Source organism: Castor canadensis, chromosome 3 (assembly GCF_047511655.1).
Source record: "Castor canadensis chromosome 3, mCasCan1.hap1v2, whole genome shotgun sequence".
NCBI lineage: Eukaryota > Metazoa > Chordata > Mammalia > Rodentia > Castoridae > Castor > Castor canadensis.
The window spans coordinates 98,316,393-98,341,229 of record NC_133388.1 but is presented as its reverse complement, the minus strand read 5'-3'; the positions used below and the strand labels follow the sequence as shown (position 1 = coordinate 98,341,229).

General features: G+C 36.4%; 1 long non-coding RNA gene across 2 annotated transcripts in view; it reads left to right on the top strand.

The window, feature by feature from the left end:
- The first annotated feature begins 480 nt into the window (after positions 1-480).
- Positions 481-24,837, top strand: part of LOC141421316 (uncharacterized) — a 64,678-nt gene continuing 40,321 nt past the window's right edge. Inside the window, exons 1-4 of one of the 2 annotated variants that reach the window (XR_012445914.1) lie at positions 481-758; positions 4,924-4,987; positions 6,140-6,252; positions 6,503-6,570. This is a non-coding gene — a long non-coding RNA (uncharacterized lncRNA). The remainder of the gene's footprint in view (positions 759-4,923; positions 4,988-6,139; positions 6,253-6,502; positions 6,571-24,837) is intronic. The other variant, XR_012445913.1, reaches the window with a different exon arrangement.

The window sequence follows — 24,837 nt, the reverse complement described above, 5'->3', positions numbered from 1 at the left end:
CATGTGATAACTGCTTGTGGTACAATGCAATATACTAGATATGACTATTGCATTCCATTCTCCTAAGGATTATATTCAAAAGCTTTATTATTCCCATCTCACAGAAGACAAAACTGCATAGTGGAAATTTCAAGTAATTTACAAAAGATTGGATACTGGTCCAGAGATTTAGGAATTGTAATGTAATCTCCTAATTCTTCTGTCCTTTTCCTTTGTCCTACATTTCCATGTTAGCTAGCATCATTAATAAATTAACAGTAAATTCGGGTAATGAATTATTATAGTTGCTCTCAGAGAGTTTAAAATACTTCTCTTATTCTATACTTAATTCTGAAATCATCAATATTTTATTTATCCTTTAACTTTTGACATTAATGTTTTTTAGTTCAAATCAATTTAATACATATGACTCTATTTCTTGTTGTTTTGCTTTTTGAGACAGAATCTTATGTACCCTGGTTGGTCTTAAATTCTTCATCCTCCAGCCTTACCCTCTAAGGGCTGGGGTTACTGGTGTGAACCACTACACCTGGGTATCACCAACTTCATTTCTAATAGTTGTTGTAATACCTATTTATACTCATTTATAAGAAAAGTTTATTTCTCACTCCTTCCAAAGTGAATTTTGCTGACTGAAAACAGGCTTCTTTAAGCCCTGATATGGGGACCTGATCTCTTCCTTCTGGAGGCCTGGCCATCTTGAATAAGAACCTTCCAAGAAGATGCAGCTGTTTCTACCAAGGCCACAGAAAAGGGAGGTATGACTTTGATGCATATAATAAACTCACAGTCTGTCAGACATGACTGGATCATAGAGGTCAATGTGTGCTTCAAAAAATACGTATTCATGTGAACATTTAAACAGTCTCTGACATATAATGTGACATCATTATTCAAGTTTCTATACTTTTGACATGGGACAAAAGAAAAACATCCATGTTTTATTTATGTTTGATGCTAATATTTTTAAAAAACCTTTCTCTGTTTTTTCAGGGATATGGTCATTGCAAAATTCAATTGGATTTTTACTTTCATTTCTCTTTTAATCATATTTGTCTCCTGTAATTTGATGACAAATAGAATTTTTCAAATGTTACCATCTTAATTATTATTATTATTATTTCCACTGCAAATGCTTCTGATTCTGGAGGTGGTTTACAGATAAAACTATTTTAGAAAGCTAGCTGTATTCTAATCCTGAAATTTCTCATTCAAATTCTAACAAAAGTTTCTATAGTCTTGTTTCTAAAGACTCCTTTTCCCTATCTTTTCTCTAATTAGCAGTAGGAGAAGATATATTCAAAATTACAAAGCTTATCAACATTTTGAGAAAAGGCCATAAAAATCTATGAAGATACTTCTTAAACCCTGTTATATTTCACAGAAGATTGAGCATGCTTAGTTTACTTAGAGCCCCTAACAGTCATATTCAATTAAAACCAATTCTTATAATGAAATAAGAATGTAATTCTTGTTCTAGAACCATCCCCAAGGAGATTTTCTTGCAATGTTCCTGTGAAATTCCAATAAAGTTCTTCAAATGATGGTGCTAATTTGAGAAATTTAAACACAGCACTTAACATTTTGCTTGCATTACAGACCTTTGCCTCCTTCTCGGTCATTTATTTTTATTTCAAAGACACATCTTTCTTTCATGCAATACTTTTTTGCAAGTTCCTGACACTATGATTTTTTTCTTTCAAAGCCAAAACAAGCAAAAAAGGGTCAACACATTTTTTGGCATTAAGCCTATATCATGATTTTTCATAATATAAAAGTCAATACATGGTTTCATGCATTGTTGTTATTTATTTATTTATTCATTTATTTATTTGTGGAGCTGAGAATTGAACCCAGAGCCTGTAGGCTAATACTTTAACCACAGTCTCTTAAACAACATCATTTTGTGTTATATTTTGTCTAATGCATAGAACATGCAATCTGAAGTGTGAGACTTAATGGAAACTGAACTCTCCTTGTTGTGATACTTCAATGTAGGTTAGTTTACTGTGCAAGTATACCACTCTGGAAAGGGATGTCGATTATGGAGAAGGCTATGCATGTGTGGGGTTAAGAGATATATGAGAATGAGAACTCTCTGTATCTTTCCATCAATTTTTCTTTTTTCTTTTTTAAATCTAACATTTCCTTTACTTCCTGGTCCCCTTCTCCTATTGGCCTCAGTTACTTTTAAGGTATCTGCTTTAGTTTCACTGCATTGAGGGCAGCAAATGCTAGCTAAATTTTTGGATGTTTTATCTATCCTCATATCTCCCTTCTGTGCACTCACTTTTATCTTGTGATCAAAGTTCAATCCCCTTATTGTGTTTGCCCTTGATCTAATATCTGCATATGAGGGAGAACATACAATTTTTGGTCTTTTGGGCCTGGCTCACCTAGCTCAGAATGATGTTCTCCAATTCCATCCATTTACCAGCAAATGATAATATTTCGTTCTTCTTCATGGCTGCATAAAATTCCATTGTGTATAGATACCACATATTCTTGATCCATTCGTCAGTAGTGGTGCATCTCGGCTGTTTCCATAACTTGGTTATTATGAATAGTGCTACAATAAACATGGGTGTACAGGTGCCTCTGGAGTAACCTGTGTCACAGTCTTTTGGGTATATCCTGAGGAGTGGTATTGCTGTATCAAATGGGAGATCAATGTTTAGCTTTTTAAGTGGGCTCCAAATTTTTTTCCAGAGTGGTTGTACTAGTTTACATTCCCACCAACAGTGTAAGAGGGTTCCTTTTTCCCCACATCCTTGCCAACACCTGTTGTTTGTGGTGTTGCTAATGATGGCTATTCTAACAGGGGTGAGGTAGAATCTTAGTGTGGTTTTAATTTGCCTTTCCTTTATTGCTAGAGGTGGTTTTTGGCCATTTGAATTTCTTCTTTTGAGAAAGTTCTGTTTAGCTCACTTGCCCATTTCTTTATTGGTTCATTAGTTTTGGGAGAATTTAGTTTTTTGAGTTCCCTATATATTCTGGTTATCAGCCCTTTGTCTGATGTGTAGCTGGCAAATATTTTCTCCCACTCTGTGGGTGTTCTCTTCAGTTTAGAGACCATTTCTTTTCATGAACAGAAGCTCTTTAGTTTTATGAAGTCCAATTTATCTATGCTGTCTCTTAGTTGTTCTGCTGCTGGGGTTCCATTGAGAAAGTTCTTACCTATATCTACTAACTCCAGGGTATTTCCTACTCTTTCCTGTATCAACTTTAGAGTTTGTGGTCTGATATTAAGATTCTTGATCAATTTTGAGGTAATACTGGTATAGGGTGATATACATGAATCTAGTTTCAGTTTTTTGCAGACTGCTAACCAGTTTTCCCAGCAGTTTTTGTTGAAGAGGCTGCTTTTTCTCCATCGTATATTTTTAGCGCCTTTGTCAAAGACAAGTTGGTTATGGTTGTGTGGCTTCATATCTGGGTCCTCTATTCTGTTCCACTGGTCTTCATGTCTGTTTTTGTGCCAGTACCATGCTGTTTTTATCGTTATTGCTTTGTAATATAGTTTGAAGTCAGGTATCATGATACCTCCAGCGTTGTTCTTTTGACTGAGAATTGTCTTGGCTATTCGTGGACTCTTTTGTTTTCATATAAATTTAACAGTAGATTTTTCAATCTCTTTAATGAATGTCATTTAATGAATGTCAATTTAATGAATGTCAATTTTTCTTACACCTATGATTGTTCTAAAAAATAGAGTTTTAAAAATTAAAAAATATATATAATGTTGAGATTGGTGGGATAATTAATTTTCTTCTTTTCATGAAAGCATCATGTAATATACAATAAAGTAAATCAATTACCATGAAAGTTGCAAAAATAAGTGATAATATACTTTGAAATATGTCTGCAAGTCAAGAGAAATAATTATGGATTTTGTTATTGGTCCCCTTAATTTAGCCATAACTCATACATTTGTTAACTTTATTTTAGATTACTTCCCCTAGCATTTTGAAGATTACTCAGTTTACTTGGTTTTGAGAGACATTTGTTGGATTCATAGGATTTTTATTTTATTGTTATATTTTTCAGGACTACCCACTTTTAGTATTTTCCTTCTCTTCCTTCCCAAATGTTTGTGTCATAGATAGGGCCTATGGTCTCATCTTGGGTGTATTGTGCACAGAACATGAAGTAGCACCCAATAACCCATACCTCCCATATTCACATATATGCATGATCTACTCCTGTGTGCCCATATTTCACCAATATAACATGGCAAAAGTGATGTGATACCACTTGTGATCATGATGTATAATATAAGATTGAATTTTGTTAACACAATCTCATTGGAGACTTTAATGGGTGGCTGGACAAAGGAATTGTGCTGTGATAGGCCATATGACAAGAAAGGGAATGCAGTCTCTAGGAGGGGAGAGGAGGGCCAGCAGTAGTGGTGGGTGGTGTCTGGTTGTGGAGGACAGTTTCTAGGAGCAGAGGTTCATCTCTAGGAATGGAGGGCAGCCTTTAGAAGTAGAAGATAGTCTTGGAAATGGAGAATACCCTTTAAGATGGATGGGAGGATCTAGGAGCAGAGCATTGCCTCTAGGATTGGAAGACAACTCTGAGTATAGTGCAATCTTTAGAAATGGATGGCAGCCTCTAGAATTGGAGGATGGGCCTCAATGAGTGGGGTTCTGCCTCTAGGAGTGGACAACATCCAGGAGTAGAGGAGAGTCTCTAGGATTAGAGGGTGGTGGTAGGAAAAGAGGGTGGTCCTGGGAGTGAAAAGTGGTCCTAACAGTGAAGTATGGTCTTCAGGAGTGGCAGGCCCCATTGAAATTGGAGGGCAGTCTCTAGTAGAGGAGGTCAGCCTTCAGCCTCTGACAGAAATTCTCCCATAACAAAGAAATTAGTTCTGCCAAGAATCTGAATGAGGTTGTGAAAATATTATTTTTTAACCTTCAGATAAGACTACTTTTCTTGTGGAAACTTTGATTGGAGTCTTGCCAGACAGTAAGTAAATGATCAAGTAAGTTGTGTCCATATCCCTGATGCATAGAAACCATGAGATAATTTTTATAGTTTCAAGCCACTGCATATGTGGTCATTTGTCATACAGCAATAGAGGATTACCATAGAAACCCAGGGAAAGCATGACAGAAAAGAAATCTAATCTTATCATTTGCAAGTAAATGGATGGAACTGGATAATATCATTCTGACTGAGGTTAGCCAGACTCAGAAAACCAAAAATCATATGTTCTCCCTCATGTTCTGTCTTTAGATCTAGGACAAACACAGCAATGTTGTAGGACTTGGGTTACATGACAAGGGGAGAACATATACAGAAGGTATGGGGTTAGAAAGAAAACCCAAAACATGAAAGCATTTGATGTCCCCACTCCAGAGGAATTGATACAGAAACCTTAGAGTGACAGAGGTCAACATGAGAGGGGTTCAGGAACCAGTGTAAAGACCAGTTAGAGATGAATCAACCAGGATTGTAACACATTTGTACATGAAAGCAATGCTAGGAATTTCTCTGTATAGCTGTCCTTATCTCAACTAGCAAAAATGCTATGTCTTTCTTATTATTGCTTATTTCTACTCTTCAATGGAACTGGAGAGAAGTGCAGAACAGATTCTGCCTGGAAGTGAGGGGGTGGGTGAGAGGGTGGAGGCAGGGGGCAAGAGGGAGAAATGCCCCAAACTATGTATGCCCATATGCAAATGTGAATAAATGAATAATTAAAAAGAAAGAAAAGCAATCTAAAAAAGGAGCTAAGATGCAGAATGACAAAGACTTGGTCCTGGGCATCAAGATCAAGGAAACAGCTTCTATCTGGTAGGACAAGATAAGAACCCAGGGATATTTGGATTCTTCAAGTGGAAGGTGATGTGTTTGTGACATACTTGTTCAGCAGAAGAATGCTATTCCAGTCTCCAGCTGAGAATAAAATCCTCCTTTAATGGTGTCTATGCCAGTTACCTAAGGAGAAGAGGATGAAATGTGTATTTGGATGTCATTTGTGTATTTGAGTTCTCTTAAGGAAAAGCATGAGAAGAGTGGAAAACAGGATCATAGATAAATGAATTGCTGCACTCAGGCAAATTCTGCCTCTGGCCTGTTCCAAGGAAGGGCTAGAGCTAGATTTTTCACCCTTCACTTAATTTTCTTTCAGGCCAGTTTGGCTCCTGTCTTCACAGGCTGTGGGACACCACTGTTTGGAGTGAGAGAGTCATCTGCCCCATGGGAAATGTGGATACCACCACTGATGATATCTTCATTGGAGAGGTGAATTGCCTCCTGTTTGCACCCACATTGTAATAATTGGGTAATCAGTTGTAGCAGGTGCAGCTAGCCAAGTGTATCCACTGAGTAATGGATTGCTTCATGGTCTTAGGGGTGTGGCCCATGACCTTGTATTGCACAGACCCTATATAACTCTTAATTTTCTTACCAAACTATTTGAGATGGCTTCTAATCACATACTCTTTTCTTTCCCATGCTATACTCTGAACCCTTAATTACTGGATTACTGAAGTAAAAGCCATTAAAAATACATGAGTGAGCTGCTGCCTGTTGGACTTGTTCCTGGGTGGTGATATTCAGGTATGTAGCACGAATGATGTTTGCACAAGGTCCTGTGACCTTACAAGTCCATGAGAAGTACGGTGATGAAGGTTTCATTTCACATCATATGGTTTTATACACATTACATATGAGGTCATGAGCTGCTCACATGCACACTTATCCTCTTTCTGCTAGGAAGCATGTCTAGACACAGTCACATTCTGCTGGTAGTTTGATTGCATTGTTGTGATTTTGATGATTTTAGATTGCCATGTGATCTCACTGTATTTTCCAAAATAATAATAAATAATAATAAATTTTCCAAAGAAAATTGAGATATCATAAACTATAAACTGCGCATGTTGGTTCATGCCTCATGCTTGCAATGCCACCTCCAAAGGAGGTAGAAGCTCAAGCTCAAAACCCGAATGGCAAAGTTAATGAGACTGTGTATCAAACACAAATTAAAAAAAAAATGATTGTGTGTATAGCTCAAGTGGTACAGTGTTTGTCTAGCATGCAGGAGGCCCTGGGTTCAATTCCCAGTACATCAAAGAAACAAAGAGAAAAGGGGGGGAGAGAAAGAGAGAGAGAAAGGAAAGAAACTATTATCCCTACACTTTAATAAAAACATATTTATCAAACAACTGATAAATTTGCATATTATTTCTTTAAAATTAAGTAGAAAAGAAGGGACATTGATTAAAGCAGTTACTATGAAACAACAAAGAAAAATTTGGTATTTTTCTTCTGTCATGAAATTTGATTTAAATCCCAGGATCTGATGGATTCCCTTCTAAATTCTATCAGGCTTTTATTTTATTTACTTATTTATCTATTTTATTCACATGTGCATACAATGTTTGGGTCATTTCTCCCCCTTCCCCCACCTTCTCCCTTACCTCCCATCCCCTACCTCTCCCCCCCACCCTCTTGCAGAAATTATTTTGCCCTTATCTCTAATTTTGTTGAAGAGAGAGTATAAACAAAAATAAGAAGAACCAAGGGTTTTTGCTAGTTGAGATAAGGGCAGCTATACAGGGAGTTGACTCACATTGATGTCCTGTGCATATGTGTTACCTTCTAGGTTAATTCTTCTTGATCTAACCTTTTCTCTAGTTCCTGGTCCCCTTCTCCTATTGGCCTCAGTTGCTTTTAAGGTATCTGCCTTAGTTTCTCTGTGTTGAAGGCAACAAATGCTATCTAGTTTTTTAGGTGTCTTACCTATCCTCATACCTCCCTTGTGTGCTCTCGCTTTATCATGTGATCAAAGTCCAATCCCCTTGTTGTGTTTGTCCTTGATCTAATATCTGCATATGAGGGAGAACATATGATTTTCGGTCTTCTGGGCCAGGCTAACCTCACTCAGAATGATGTTCTCCAATTCCATTCATTTACCAGCGAATGATAACATTTCATTCTTCTTCATGGATGCATAAAATTCCATTCTGTATAAATACCACATTTTCTTGATCCATTTGTCAGTAGTGAGGCTTCTTGGCTGTTTTGGTAACTTGGCTATTGTGAATGGTGCTGCCATAAACATGGGTATGCAGGTGCATACTGTGTCACAGTATTTTGGGTATATCCCTGAGAGTGGTATTGCTAGATCATATGGTAGGTCAATGTTTAACATTTTAAGTAGCCTCCAAATATTTTTCCAGAGTTGTTGTACTAGTTTACATTCCCATTAACAGTGTAAGAGGGTTCATTTTTCCCTGCATCCTCGCCAACACCTGTTGTTGGTGGTGTTGCTAATGATCGCTTTTCCAACAGGGGTGAGGTGGAATCTTAGTGTGGTTTTAATTTGCATTTCCTTTATTGCTAGAGATGGTGAGCATTCTTTCATATGTTTTTTGGCCATTTGAATTTCTTCTTTTGAGAAAGTTCTGTTTAGTTCACTTGCCCATTTCTTTATTGGTTCATCAATTTTGGAAGAATTTAGTTTTTTCAGTTCCCTATATATGCTGGTTATCAGTCCTATGTCTGATGTGTAGCTGGCAAGTATTTTCTCCCACCCTGTGGGTGTTATCTTAAGTTCAGAGGCCATTTCTTTTGATGAGCAGAAGCTTTTTAGTTTTATGAAGTCCCACTTATTTATGCTATCTCTTATTTTCTGTGCTTCTGGGGTTCCATTGAAAAAGTTCTTACCCTTACCTATTAATTCCAGAGTATTTCCCACTCTTTCATGTACCAACTTTAGAGTTTGGGGTCTGAAATTAAGATCCTTTTCCATTTTGGGTTAATATTGGTATAGGATGATATACATGGATCTAGTTTCAGTTTTTTTGCAGACTGCTAACCAGTTTTCCCAGCAGTTTTTGTTGAAGAGGCTGTCTTTTCTCCATCATATATTTTTAGTGCCTTTGTCAATGACAAGTTGGTTATAGTTGTGTGGCTTCATATCTGAGTCCTCTATTCTGTTCCACTGATCTTCATGTGTGTTTTTGTGTCAGTACCATGCATTTTTATTGTAATTGCTTTGTTATATAGTTTGAAGTCGGGTATCATGATACCTCCAGCATTCTTCTTTTGACTGAGTATTGTTTTTGCTATTTGTGGCCTCTTATGTTTCCATATAAATTTAATGGTAGATTTTTTAATCTCTATAATGAATGCCATTGGGATTTTGATAGGAATTGCATTAAACATGTAGATTACTTTTGGGAGTATAGATATTTTTACTATGTTGATTTGTTCAATCCATGAGCATGGGAGATCTCTCCACTTTCTATAGTCTTCCTCAATCTCTTCCTTCAGAAGTTTATAGTTTTCCTTGTAGAGGTCGTTCACATCCCTTGTTAGGTTTACACCTAGGTATTTGATTTTTTTTGAGGGTATTGTAAATGGAATTGTTTTCATATATTCTTTCTCAGTTTGTTCATTATTAGTGTATAGAAATGCTAATGATTTTTCTATGTTGATTTTATCTTCTGCAACTTTGCTAAAGCTATTGATGGTGTCTAGGAGCTTTTGAGTACACTTTTTTGGGACCTTAAGGTATAGGATCATGTTATCTGCAAATAGGGATATTTTGACATTTTCTTTATGTATTTGTATTCCTTTTATTCCTTTTTGCCTAATTGCTCTGGCTAGGAATTCCAGTATTATGTTGAATAGGAGTGGAGATAGTGGGCATCCTTGTCTAGTTCCTGGTTTCAGAGGGAATGGTTTCAGTTTTTCTCCGTTAAGTATAATGCTGGCTGTAGGTTTGTCATATATAGTTTTTATAGTGTTGAGGTACTTTCCTTCTATTCCTAGTTTTCTTCAAACTTTTGTCATGAAATGGTGTTGGATCTTATCAAAGGCTTTTTCTGCATCTATTGACATGATCAAGTGGTTTTTGTCTTTGTTCTGTAATTGTGGTTTATTACATTTATTGATTTTCATATATTGAGCCACCCCTGCATTCCTGGGATGAAGCCTACTTGGTCATTGTGAATGATCTTTTTGATATGTTGTTGAATTCAATTTGCCATTATTTTATTGAGGATTTTTGTATCAATGTTCATTAAGGAGATGGGCCTATAGTTCTCCTTTTTGGAGGTATCTTTGCCTGATTTGGGGATAAGTGTAATACTGGCTTCATAAAATGTGTTAGGCAGTTTTCCTTCCCTTTCTATTTCGTGGAACAGGTTTAGGAGGGTTGGTGTCAGTTCTTGTTTAAAGTCTGATAGAATTCAGCAGAAAACCAATCAGGTGATGGACTTTTCTTTTGGGGGATACTCTTGATTGCTGCTTCAATTTCATTTATTGTTATAGATCTATTCAGTTTATTAATATCCTCTTGGTTCAGTTTTGGATAATCATATGTACCTAGCAATCTGTCCATTCTTAAAGATTTTCAAATTTATTTGAATATAGGTTCTCTAAGTAGTCTCTAATGATTTCCTGGACTTCAATAGTATTTGTTGTTATCTCCCTTTTTGCATTCCTGATTCTACTAATTTGGGTTTTTTCTGTCTTCATTTTAGTCAAGTTTGTCAGGGTTCTGTCGATCTTGTATATTTTTCAAAGAACCAACTTTTTGTTTCATTAATGCTTTGTATGGTTTTTTTGGTTTCTGTTTCATTGATTTCAGCTCTTATTTTTATTATTTCTCTCCTTCTATTTGTTTTGGGATTTGCTTGTTCTTTTTTTTCTAGGAGTTTGAAATGTATCATCAGGTCATTGATCCAGTCTTTTTAATATATGCACTCATGGCTATAAACTTTCCTCTCAGGACTGCCTTTGCTGTGTCCCATAGTTTCTGATAGATTGTGTTTTCATTTTCATTGACTTTCAGGAACTTCTTAATTTCCTCTTTTATTTCATCAATTATTCATTGTTCATTAAGCAATGAGTTATTCACTTTCCAGCTCTGTGCATGTTTTTTTGTCTTTACTTTTGTTGTTGAGTTCTAGTTTTATTGCATTATGATCAGATAGAATGCATGGTATAATTTCTATTTTCTTATGTTTGATGAGGCTTGCTTTGTGTCCTAGGGTATGATCTATTTTGGAGAAGGTTCCATGGGCTGCTGAGAAGAATGTATATTGTGTAGAAGTTGGATGAATTGTTCTGTAGACATCAAGTAGGTCCATTTGATCTATTGTATATTTTAGATCTAGGATTTCTTTATTGATTTTTTGTTTGGATGACTTATCTATTGATGATAATGGGGTGTTAAAGTCTCCCACAACCACTGTGTTGGACATAATATATGCTTTTAAGTCCTTCAGGGTATGTTTGATGAAATTAGGTGCATTGACATTAGGTGCATATAGGTTGATAATTATTATTTCCTTTTTGCCTATTTCCCCTTTTATTAGTATGGAATGTCCTTTATCTCATTTTATCAAGGTAGGTTTGAAGTCTACTTTGTCAGAGATAAGTATTGCTACTCCTGCTTGTTCTCAGGGGCCACTGGCTTGGTAAATCTTCTTCCAGCCTTCCATGCTAAGCCTATGCTTAATTCTGTCAGTGAGATGTGTCTCCTGTAAGCAACAAATTGTTGGATCTTCCTTTTTAATCCATTTCATCAAATGGTGCTTTTTGATGGGGGAATTAAATCCATTAACATTAAATGTTAGTATTGATAAGTATGTGGTGATTCCCGTCATTTAGTTATCTTAGTTGCTTGAAGGTTTGATTGTGTGTACCTCAGTTGAGGTTAGTCTAATTTCTTGCCTTTTCTTTTCCTGTAGTTTGGGGCTGACTGTCCTTTCATGGTTATGTTGGGTTTCACTTTCTGTGTGCAGAATCCCTTGAAGAATCTTTTGTAGTGGTGGTGTTGTGGTCACATAATGGTTTAGTTTCTGCTTATCATGGACGGCTTTTATTGCTCCATCTATTTTGAATGATAGTTTTGCTGGGTAGAGAATACTGGGGTTGAAGTTATTTTCATTCAGTGCCCAGAAGATCTCACTCCAAGCTCTTCTTGCTTTTAATGTTTCTGTTGAGAAGTCTGCTGTGATTTTTATGGGTTTACCTTTGTATGTTATTTGTTTTTTCTCTCTTACAGCTTCAGTATTCTTTCTCAGGTCTCTGCATTTGTTGTTTCAATGATAATATGCCGTGGGTTAGATCTATTTTAGTCTGGTCTGTTTGGTGTTCTGGAGGCCTCTTTCATCTCTATGGGAATAGATTTCTCTAGATTTGGGAAATTTTCTGTTGCTATTTTGTTGAATATACTACACATTCCCTTTACTTGCACCTCTTCTTCAATGCCCATGATTCTCAGGTTTGATCTTTTAATGGAGTCAGTGAGTTCTTGCATTTTCTTTTCACAGGTCTTGAGTTGTTTAACTAATAGTTCTTGGATTTTCTGTTAATTACCATTTCATCTTCAAATTCTGAGATTCTATCTTCAGTTTGTTCTATTCTGCTGGATTGGCCTTCCATTTTCTTTGGCAAGTCTGTTTTGTTGGTTTTGGTGAGGTTTTCCATATCCTGAGTCATTTCCTCTTTAAAGTTTTCTATTTTGGTTCTGAGTTCATTTATCTTTTTATTAATCGTGTTCTTTGTTTCACTTTGGTGTTCATACAATGCTTCTATGGTTTCTTTTATTTCTTCTTGTTTTTTCAAATTCTCTATTTTTGTTGTCTTAGACTTTCTTGAGTGTCTCTTATACAGTTTGGTTGACCCTATCCTGTATCATCTCTATAAAATTCTCATTGATTACCTGTAGTTTTTCTTCTTTTAGATTGGCCTTGTGGGCTTCATTGGGTTCTTTGGCATAGTTTATCTTCCTTTTGTTGGAATCTGGAACTGAGTATCTGTCTTCTTCATTTCCCTCTTGTTCCTGTACTAATTTTTGCTGTGGGGAAACTGGTTTCCCTGTTTTTTCTGTCTTCCCATCATTGCCTTTTGTGTTGTTATTGTCCCTGTACTGTGTGCAATTAAGTATTTTCTAGCTTGTAATAATAACAATGGTGATATTTAGAATGGAAGGGTGAGAGGAGATGGGAAGCAAAGAAGTTAAAAAAAGGAAAAAAACAAACAAACAAGTAGAAAAAACTAAACAAAGAGGCAACCAAAAAAATTTTCAAAGAAATAAACAGTGAGAGAGAGTGTACTAATCAACAGTAAGCTGAACAGGCATTAGAGAGCGGATAGAAAAAATAAATAAATAAATGAAAAAAATAAATAAAAAACAAAATATAATAATAATAAAAAAAATCTCCAAGTTGAAATGCAACAAAGTTTCAGTATCAATAATTTTGGTATTTGTCCCTCAGCCTCCAATCCTGGAGATGGTGTTTCAGAAATAGTTATGTCATTGTCACATCAAAGGGGAAAAATGTCCCCCAAAAAACAAAACAACACAAAACAAAAAAACACCACAATGTGTCTCAAGTTCAAATGCAATACAGTTTCAGTAAGTTTTTCAGCATGCAGTTGTAGTTTGGTTGTTGTCTCATCAAAGGAAGAAAGAAAAAAAAAGTCTGGAGACAGTTCTGTGAATGGCTATCTGAGGCTTTGGCGTATCTGACACTGCTGTCAGCCTGCTGTTCCTGGAGACTTTATTTATGCAGATCTCAGGAGTGAGCTTAACACTCCCCCAGCCCCTCAGGCTTTGTTTACTTAGAGTTCTCCTGGGTGAAACCACCACTGCTACAATCTTCCCCCTTTCCAAGCACACTGGAGGAGGTGACACTGCACCAGCTTTCTCAGGCCTGCATGTTTATTTACAGTTCACATGGGAAGTGGGTCTTTCCCCCTCTCCTGTGGAGTTTTCTTCCCACTGCCACTTTTACAAGCTTTTCCACTCCTGATTGCTAGGTTTGTGCTGCCGCTCCTGCCTTCTCTGGCCAGCTTTTTTATTTATAGCTCACGTGGGAAATGGGTCTTTTGCTACTTGTCTTTTTTGTTGTTATTGCTTATTATTCAGTTTTTTTCTTTTTTTCCCTGGGTGGGGTCAGTGTTTCCAGGGGGCTATGCTGATCTGGCCCAGGGTTGTCTGTGGGAGTACCATGTGTCACTAGCTCACTTTGTGGTCTGCGTCTTCCCAAGCTGCCTGAGTGCTGTCATTTGGTGGTGGTGCAGGAGCCCTCCTTATTTCTCCATTTAACATGAGGTGGAGATGCTCTGCACAGCCTGGAGGTGAGGAGGAGTCAAAGTTTTGCCTCTTCTTGGTGGCTTTTCCTGTAAGGTGTATCTCAAGTGTCTCTCCAAGATTTTACTTTAGGAGGCACGCATTCTGCTTCCTTCCTCTAGCCACCATGTTGGAATCCACTCTATCAGACATTTAAAGAAGAACTAATACCAACCCTCCTTAAACTGTTCAATGAAATAGAAGGGGAAGGAACACTGCCTACCTTATTTTTTGAAACCAGTATTACACTCATACCAAAACCAGACAAAGATACCTCCAAAAAGGAGAACTATAGGCCAATCTTCTTAATGAACATGAATGCAAAAATCCGCAATAAAATAATGGCAAACCGAATCCAACAATATATCAGAAAGATCATTCACCACAACCAAGTTTGCTTCATTCCAGGGATGCAGGGGTGGATCAACACATTTTAATCTATTAATGTCATACAGTACATTAACAGAAGCAAAGACAAAAACCACTTCATGATCTCAATAGTTGCAGAAAAAGCCTTCAACATGATCCAACACCACTTCATGATAAAAGCTCTAAGAAAACTAGGAATAGAAGGAATGTACTTCAACATTGTAAAGGCTATATTTGACAAACCTATAGACAACATCATATTTAACATTGAAAAACAAACCATTTCCCCTAAAATCAGGAATGAGACAAGGGTGCCCATTATCCCCACTCTTATTCAACATAGTACATGAATTTGTAGCCAGAGCAATTAGGGAAGAAGAAGAAATAAAAGGAACACAAATAGGTTAAGAAAATATCAAAATATTCCTATTTGTAGATGATATGATCCTATATCATAATGACACAAACAACTCTACCCAAAAACTCCTAGACATCATAAATAGCTATAGCAAAGTGGCAGGATACAAAATTAACTTACAAAAATCATTAGCTTTTCTATACACCAATAACAAACTGAGAAAGAATTTATAGAAACAATTTTATTTACAATAGCCTCAAAAAAAAAATCAAATACCTAGGAGTAAACTTAACAAAGGATGTGAATGACCTGTACAAGGAGAACTACAAACCCCTAAAGAAAGAGATTGAGGAAGACTAAAGAAGGTAGAGAGATCTCTCATGCTCATGGATTGGCAGAATCAACATAGCAAAAATGGCTATACTACCAAAAGCAATGTACAGGTTTAATGCAATTCTCATCAAAATCCCAATGACATTCATCACAGAGATTGAAAAATCTACCCTAAAGTTCATTTGGAAACACAAGAGACCTCGAATAGCTAAGGCAATACTCGGCAAAAAGAGCAATGTTATAGGTATCACAATACCTGATTTCAAACTGTAATCCAAAGCAATAGCAATAAAAACAGCATCGTACTGTCACAAAAACAGACATGAATACCAGTGGAACAGAATAAAGGACCCAGATATGAAACCATACAACCATGCCTACCTTATTTTTGACAAAGTTGCCAAAAATATATAATGGAGAAAAGACAGCCTCTTCAACAAATGTTATTGGGAAAAGTGATCATCCATCTGCAAAAAAACAAAACTAGATCCATGTTAATCACCCTGCTCTAGTATCAACTCAAAATGGATCAAGGATCTTAATATCAGACCTGAAACTCTGAAGTTGGTACAGAAAAGAGCAGGGAATACCCTGGAAGGAATAGGTATAGGCAATTACTTCCTTAATAGAAGCCCAGCTGCCCAGCAACTAAGAGAAAGAAAGGACAAATGGGACTTCATAAAATTAAAAAGCTTCTGCACAAAAAAAGAAATGGTCTCTAAACTGAAAAGACCACCCACAGAGTGGGAGAAAATATTTGCCAGCTATACATCAAAGAACTGATAATCCGAATATATAGGAAACTTAAAAAACTAAACACTCCCCAAATCAATAAACCAATAAAGAAATGAGAAACTAAGCTAAACAGATTTTTCTCAAAGGAAAAATTCAAATGGCCAAAAAAACCCATGAAAAAATGTTCACAATCTCTAGACATTAAGGAAGTGCAAATTGAAACTGCACTATGATTTCACCCCTGTTAGAATAGCCATCATCAAAAACACCACCACCACTAGGTGTTGGGGATGATGTGGGGAAAAAGAACCCTTGTACACTGCTGGTGGGAATGCAAACTAGTACAACCTCTCTGGAAAATTTTGGAGACTTCTTAAAAATCTAAACATAGATCTTCCATAAGATCCAGCAATCCCATTCCTAGGGATATATCCAAAGGAAGGCAACACAGGTTACTTCAGAGGCACCTGTTCACCCACGTTTATTACAGCACTATTCACAATAGCCAAGTTATGGAAACAGCCAAGATGCCCCACTACTGATGAATGGATTAAGAAAATGTGGTATTTAGACACATTGGAATTCTACCCCAATGAAGAAGAATGAAATCTTATCATTCTCAAGAAAATGGATGAAACTGGAGACCATCATTCTGAGCAAGGTTATCAATGCTCAGAAGACCAAAAATCTTATGTTGTCCCTCATATGCAGACTTTAAATCTAGAGCAAATATAGCAATGTGGTTTGACTTGGGTCACATGATAAGGGGAGAGCACATATGGGAGGTATGGGAATAGTTAAGAAACCCAAAATATGATAGTATTTGATGTCCTCACTGCAAAGGAACTGATACAGAATCCTTAAAGTGACAGAGGTCAATATGAGAAGGGGATCAGGAACTAGAGAAAAGGTCAGTTAGAGATGAATCAAGTTGAGAGGTAACACATTGATACATGGAAGCAATGCTAGGGATCTCTCTGTATAGCTATCCTTATCTAAACTAGCAAAAAGGTTTTCTCTTTCTCATTATTGCTTATGTTTTCTCTTCAACAAAATTAAAGATAAGGGCAGAACAGGTTCTGCCTGGAAGCGAGGGGGGCTGGAGGGGAGATGCAGAGGTCAGGAGGCAAGGAGGAGAAATGGCCCAAACAATGTATTCACATGTGCATAAATGAATTAAACAAAAAAAAGTAACATCAAAAAAAAAAAGAAATTTAAAATATAAATAGCCTGGGGCTGAAAGCATGGCTCAAATGGTAAAGTGCCTGCCTAGCAGCAAGTGGGAGGCCATGATTCAAACACCAGTACCATCAAAGAAAAAAAAATTTCTTGTGAAATATTACAGAAGATTTTTGCAGTCAAACTTGTAGAGTTACATCCCTTAGAGCTAAATCACTTTCCAATAAACCACCATTTAAAATCACATAATAAATTCTCATACAGGTCTGTGAGAATGGGTTTTTAGGGTCTTGCCTGATCTGTGTCAATATTATTCCTGCCTAACCATTGCTTTGTCACTAGGACCTTGTGTCCCACCCCAAAGTCCTGGGGGAAACACAGCTTGGGGTAACCCTGGTTTTTCAGATTGAGGATGCCAATTTAATACTTATCTGCAGTAGGGAAGAAAGTGAAGGAATTTTTAGTTGCAGATCCTGAGAAAGAATGACACAGCAAATTGGAAGATTAATTCTGTAGTCAGAAATGAAGAGTCAGGTAAAGAGAAGTGACCAGGAATCTAGTGACTGTATAATGAACTCATATTGGTAGGGGCTGGGCAGAGTTACTTTAAGCCTTCAGGAAAATGTTGCAGGGTTCCTTTAAAGGAAAAAGTGGGAGAGCAGCAGCCCAGTCTGCTGGGCAAGAGAGGTGCTGTAAGCCTTGTCTCTGATTTCAGGGGTAGAGCAGGAGCAGTGTGTAACCATACCAGCTTCTGTAAGAGCAAGTTAAACACACTTAGGAGAGTTCTGAGGCAACTTAGGAATTAACTGAAAGGCTCACCCCACTAGAGGTTAAGCAGCATCATTTTTTGAACACTTTGCTAATGTGATGAACAAAGTGTTCCAGTGCTTACTGTTTACAATAAATTAACAGAAACTCACTGGTGTAACACAGCAGTCCTTTTCTGTGGTTTTCACACAGCTGGCTCTGCTTTTGTTCCTCTGGGATGCTGATACCCTGCGTGGAGCTCAGTTGACAGCAAGGCTGATCCTGACTGCAGAAGAGAACTCAGTCACTCATCTGGTTAGATGGGAACAACCATAACTGTCAGCCAGCACCTCCATGTAGATTATCCAGCAGGGCAATAGGATGTCCTGTGCAGTGGCTGACACACCCCAGGGTACATAACTAAAGAACCAGTGGAAGCTGCACGGACTTTTGTGACATGCAGATCACTTTTTCCAGGCTCTGTGGTTTGAAGTAGAAAGAAGTCTGCCCCAACTCAATGGCATGGAGTGGAACAAAGTCACGGCTGAGAAGAGCCTGTAGAATGGGGACAATATTACTCAAATCTTTAGAAAATTCAAGCTGCTGTATAAAGGAAGGAGTGCATTCCTTATCACCTCTCACCACTTCTTATGAACATTTTTTATCTGATTAAAAAAATAGTTAAAATAAAGTATTGAAAGTTCCAGAAGGATCACTGGAAAAACATTTCCATATAAAGAAAATAAAAGATGTCTTTCTCCTGATTACAAGATGGATACAAATTATACACAAACATTTATAAACCATTATAATGTAAGCATTGTAATAAGAAAAAGTCTATGTAGAGGGAAGCACACACTGGTGAATCAATGTTCTTATTAGTGATACCAGTGTTTTCCCAGTGTTGCCTCACCCAGGTGCTATATCCAGGCTGGAAAGAGGACCATCTCTGGCTGCCTCTGTTGGGAACATACTAAATCTATAGCAGACTTGGAGAAATTTCCACCCTTTAGAAATGAGAACTCAGTCACAAATCCGGTGGCCTCCTTAATGGACATTCTCCCTCAAGCTTTATGTACACCAACCTGGCATCTATTGCTGACAGTAGGAGCCCAGCAAGAAAGATGAGGAGAGTCTATATTTTCTAAAGGGTGAGGGAAGCATCAGAACATAAGAGCAATGAATCCTCACTACACTTTTATAATCTACTCATCTAAAACCAGCATTGGCATCACCCAGCCATTTGTGGTTCCATGTTCTCTTTGGAATTTATTTAATATATTTGTTGTAGTGACTTCTCTAGTCACAAAATAGCAAAATAATCACCAAATAACCTCACTAGTTATAAATTTCCCCATCTATAAAAGTCAAAATGAATTAACAAATTCATCTATTTTGAGCATTTTGTTATTAGTTAAATTCTGCTTTGAATGTAGAGCAAGTGATAAACTCCTTGCTCGTGTTTTACACTAGCTCCTTCAGGCTTAAAGTGTGTTTATTTTTAATGACAATACTTAAAAGTAATTAGGATACTGACACAAAAGCAAGTAAAAACAAAAAGGGGAATTTAAATGAGTAAATACATGAATTTTGAAGTTCCACAGAACAGTTTTTCACGTGTGTTTTTCTTCCAACAAAATCTGTGAAAGTAGACAATATACTAACCTCTCCAGTCCTTCAATGAAATGGAAGTACAGAATTGAAGTAAGGATCACAGTGAGATGCATGGCAACTGGATCTGAATCCTGAGTTTGAATCTCAACTTAGTCATTTTTTTTCTTATTTTTTTTAAACCACAAATACATTTATTAAATATATTAGGAAAAATAAAAGCTAGCAGAATGGGTCAAAAGGGACACTGAGGTAGGTTATGTACGGAAAAATGTGTCCTATACAGAAACTTTTGTAGAGCTTTAATAAATACTAGTTGATGGTAGTATTGATACGCCCTTGGAAGGCAGCTGCTATATATGTGCATTACTACATTAGCCCTTTGTAAGGCTACAGGCTCTGGAGGCAGATTGGGTGTGCAGCCAGCTCAGCCATTCAACTATGTGTGGGATCTTGGCAAATTATATAGCCACTCTGGACCTCAGATTCTCTAGTTTTAAGTGGGGATAATAATTTCTGCTTCATAAAATCAGTGAGATAATTAAATAACTTAATATTGAAAGTGCTTAGATCAGAGACAAATGCATGTGATCGATGTGCTGACTATTGTTACAAGTGTGCATACCTCTGGAAGTGTCATTATATGTTAACAGAAAAATAAACAAGTCCATTATTAGTTAGCTCAAAGTCATAGAAGCTGTCATAGTTGTCTGAGGCACACAGGGGTGGGACAAAGACTGTAGGTAACCAGGGAGAAGAACAAATGCCTGAGCCTCCACTCCACAGACGGTGCCCAGGCTAAGGGAACAATTATCACAACTACAAGAATGAACTACAAGAAGGGAACAGGGGTGCTGCTCAGTGGAACAGCACTTGCCTAGCATGCGTAAGGCCCGGGGTCTCATCAGCCAGCACCAAAAAAATTAAAAACAAATAGTATAATATCAAAATGCTGGCCAGAAGAGGAAAAAATACAAATGACTTATTTGTTATTTTCCAGATTGGGTCTCCAGAACTATTTGCCCAAGCTGGAAGCAAAACTTGATCTTCCTGATCTCTTCCTCATGAGGAGCTAGGATTATAGATTACTGCCTTAAGTTTTGTTTTTGATAATCAAAACTTTTGGATATCAACTCCTTTTCTGAGCTTTTATTTAAGCATTAATTAAGCAAGGTCAGAGTATCATTTGTTGTCTATTTCCTTAGTAAGAAGACAAAACTCCTCTTGGTACACTATTCCGTGTGCTGAATCACAGCTTTCTTCTCCACAGGATATGTACAGGGATCTCCCAGTCTGTGTAAGCTCCATGCACACTTCTCTCCATCCTTTTGCTACAAATCTCCTCAGGCTTGGATACTTTCCTCACATGAATGTGCTCACCAGTGTTCCAGGAAAGTGAGGGGCATTCTGTGAGGATGCCCAGCTTGCTGTGTGGCTCTGAACTCTTTGGTTCTCTGCCCTATGTACTCCTGGTATGTTGGGAAATCTAGGCTCTGAACTCATTCATGGAAACTGACTGCCCCTGACTGGGGTCTCCCTTTGTCCAAGGTGTGCAAACACTAGCAAACTGTAAACTGGGAAAATTATAGTACTGAATTCTCAGGTTTCTCTTTTTTTAAGGATCACTACCTTATTTGACTGTTATTCAATATTTTATTATATACTTTCTTTTATTTAGTAGTTTTAGATTGTAGGGTGAGTGTACCTCATAATTCCTTCTTAATTGGAAAAAACAAACATAGTTTTAAAATTTGCATATATTTATATTTTTTCTTATCCTCGTGCTCTTTCATAAAGTAAACCAATCATTTGAATTCATCAAGATTTTTTATCTGAAGTAGAATTCTTCAATTAGCCAATAGAGGATCTTAAGAGAAGGTAGTTAAGAACACTCAGGTTTTTTGTTTCCTCTTAAGACTGTGTTTCTGTTTTCCTTTCTTCTAGTACTGGTAATTTGAACTAAGGATCTCATACTTGTCTACCACTTGATTTATACCTCCAAACCGTTCTTGCTTTAGGTTATTTTTCAGATAGATTCTTGTGCTATTTGCCCAGGGTTGGCCTGGATTCTGATCCTCATATCTATCCCTCTCACAAAGCTGGAATTGTAGTTGTGTGCCACCACAACAAGGTTTCTATAGTTGAAATGGGGTCTTGAAAACTTTTTGTCCATGCTACTCTTAAACTGCAAGACTTTGATTGAATCTCTGATTTCCCAGTATCTGGGATTATAGGCATATGCCTGTGTTCCTGGCCTATGTGTTTTCAACTACCATTTATAATGCTCTGTTGGGCATCTAGCAAGATATTCTGTGTCTTCAAGGACATAAAGTAGAGCCAATTGTATTTCAGAATACAGGTAATGTGCACATATCTTGACAAAAGTTTTCTTTTAAATTCTGATTATATACCAGTTACCTTTGGAATTTATTTGTGTATTTTTCTCTTCTGACTTTGCAGAAGCAGCAAAAGTTGTCAACTCAAAATTTTAATTTGGTCCCCCGTTTGGAACAATAGTAGTGTCATCATTTACCAAAAGACAGTTTCCTTCTAATATCTGTGTTTTGGGGATTTTGTTTGTTTTTAAACAACAACTATCCTCCAACATGACTAGAGATCAGGTTTGAATTTTTGAGGAAGACAAAGAGATTCCATATTGGGTGATATTTTGATGTCTGGCAGAATGACCAAATTACCCATATAATGTGGGTTTTCTGATGGTAGTTGATCCCAATGAAATATATACAAAGGACCCAATGAAATCATCACAGTTCAGGCAATATTCCACCTTTTGGATCATATCATAGGAAGCCACACCTGTCCCTGTAGATGACAGATTTAGAGTACTAATAGTAAGGCTTAGTTGTTCTTGTTTTGGCTACTAAAACTATGAAAAAAATCTTCAAAATTTATTCTGATTTCAATATTCCCATTTCTTTGAGAAAAAAATATAGGTGCTATATTATTAAGAACAGGGAATATTGCAAGTGCATGTGAGTAAATTTAATCTTATGTTTAATTATTTTTCCAACACAATGCAAAACAGACTACTAAATTTTAAAATCATTTCAAAATTGTACTTGAAAATAAAAACTAAAAAGAGAATTCTTGTTATATAATTTTTTTGAAAAGATGATTACAAAAATGAATCTGATACTTCATCAAAAAGATCACAACTAGTACTGATATCATTCTTCAGTAAAAAGGACCTGGTGATTGTAGGTCTGAAGGAGGCTGAGATAGGCATAGACCATCTTGTAGTGCTAGAAACAAAGGAAGTGATCAAGTCCACTCACAAGCATCCATGATGACATGGTGAAAAACACAGGGGCCCTGGAAAAATTCCTGATAGTCAAAATAAGAAAGTTGATTAACAAAAATCAATAAAACAGTATTGCATTATACTTTAAAATATAAATAAATCCAAGAACCCTTATGCATGTAAATACATAAATAAACAATCAAAATAAATAAGGGAGAAGAAACAATTCTATCATAGAGAGGAATTCTAAATAATTTGCATAGATAGGTTGTATTCTGTCCTCAGGGTGGGGGAATTCTGCACTCTCCACAGGGATGGACTCTTCATAGGGACTTTTTAAAAAATGCACAGTATGTAAGTGGAAATGAAGTAATTTTAATATGAGTAAATCTGACAAGCATGACCTTAGCCATGTCATCAAGGTCAACATCAACAATTATATACCATGCTGACCTTGTGTACCCTTGAGAACATGTGATAGAAAGAATTCTTATTTCTGAGGTCTTCCTTCCAATTCCCAGAACCTTAGTCTTTTTATGAGAAAAAATTTTGGACAAATTCTAATAATTGAGAATCTGACAGGATATCTGAAGAGAATTCTTCAAAACTGTCAAGGTAATCAAGAACAAGAAAATTCTGAGAAACTGCTGCAGGCAAGAGCACTCTAAAAAGACATGACAATAAATTATAATGTATCCTGGATGGAATTTTGAAACAGGAAAAGGACACTGGGTAAAAACTAAGTATTCAGTATAAACTATGGATTTTAGCTAATAAAAATGCACCACCATTGATTCATTTATTGTAGTAAATGTGTAACAAGATGTTAATAGAGACAACTGGATATAGCGTACAGGGGAATTCTGTATTGTCTTATAATTTTTTCTACAAGTCTGAACAGTTGTAAAAATCCATTGTATTAATAATTCAATCAAGTTTTTCTCAATTTGAGAGAAAAATATAATTATGATATCTATATCACTGGTGAGCTCTGGATGCTGGGATTTCAAATTTTGTACTTATTCTAAATTTTTTCCATTTTTCATTTTTATAGTTGTATTACATTCATTTTAGCATAAACATTTAAAACCCGTAAGCCCTTATTAAAACTTGGTTCTTTGTTCAAAATTTTAGTAGTAGTATTTTCACAATACGCTATATATGATACGCTTCCAGAAATAAATTTTTGCTACTTTTATTTATATTTAAACCATAAGCCACAAGTATTATTAAGAATATTTTATTGCCTGTACTAGTTCTTATTTTATTAGCAATATCATCAAGTAACTTGATCTGCATTCGATCTTGTCTCACAGGAAGAGCTATGCACTTACCTAAGGCAAGCCTGGCATGAGCTTCTGCAGGGTCATTCCCTTAATAACCTGTGTTATATGTGAGAGCTATAGCTCCTGCCTCCCTCACTTCCAAATGCACAGGAAATAGTTTAACCCAAATGATATGTCCTTAAGTTTTACATTAAATGATGATACCAAATCTGAAATTAGTTAAGTATTGGGATACAAAGAGGATAGTTTATATGAGCAACTATTTAAGTACTTTGAAAACACATCCACTTAGCTACAGTAAGAGTATTAATCTTAAGGCCTTGTATGTCTAGTTCTGGATATTCTGAATTTTCTTTATTTCCTTCTTCCTTCCTTTCTTCCTTTCCTTATTTTCTTACTTCCTTCTTTCCTTCCTTCCTTCCTTCCTTTCTTGTGTTATTTAGACAGGGTCTCACTAAATAGTTCAGTGTGGTCTCAAATTTATCATCCTCCTGCCTCCACCTCCTGACTACTAGGATTACAACTCTGTGTCATCATGTGAATGTCTGTTGAATTAAAGGTGTTTTATATCATTTATTGATGGATTCAAAAATTATAAGTCATATATCAATTCTATGCTAGAATTTTCTGACACAGAGTAACCAACAGAAAATGTAACATATTAGTAGTGTTAATATTCATCTTGAAGAATTAAATGTTAATCTTCAAAACATAAATTATATTGTCACAGCTATTATTCTTCATTCACAGAAAGTAAGTCAGGTCATATTGAAAGTTTTATGTATTTCTTAGTCATAAAGTTTAATTTGCTTCTTTTATGTAAATATACATTGCTGGGTTCCCCTCCCCC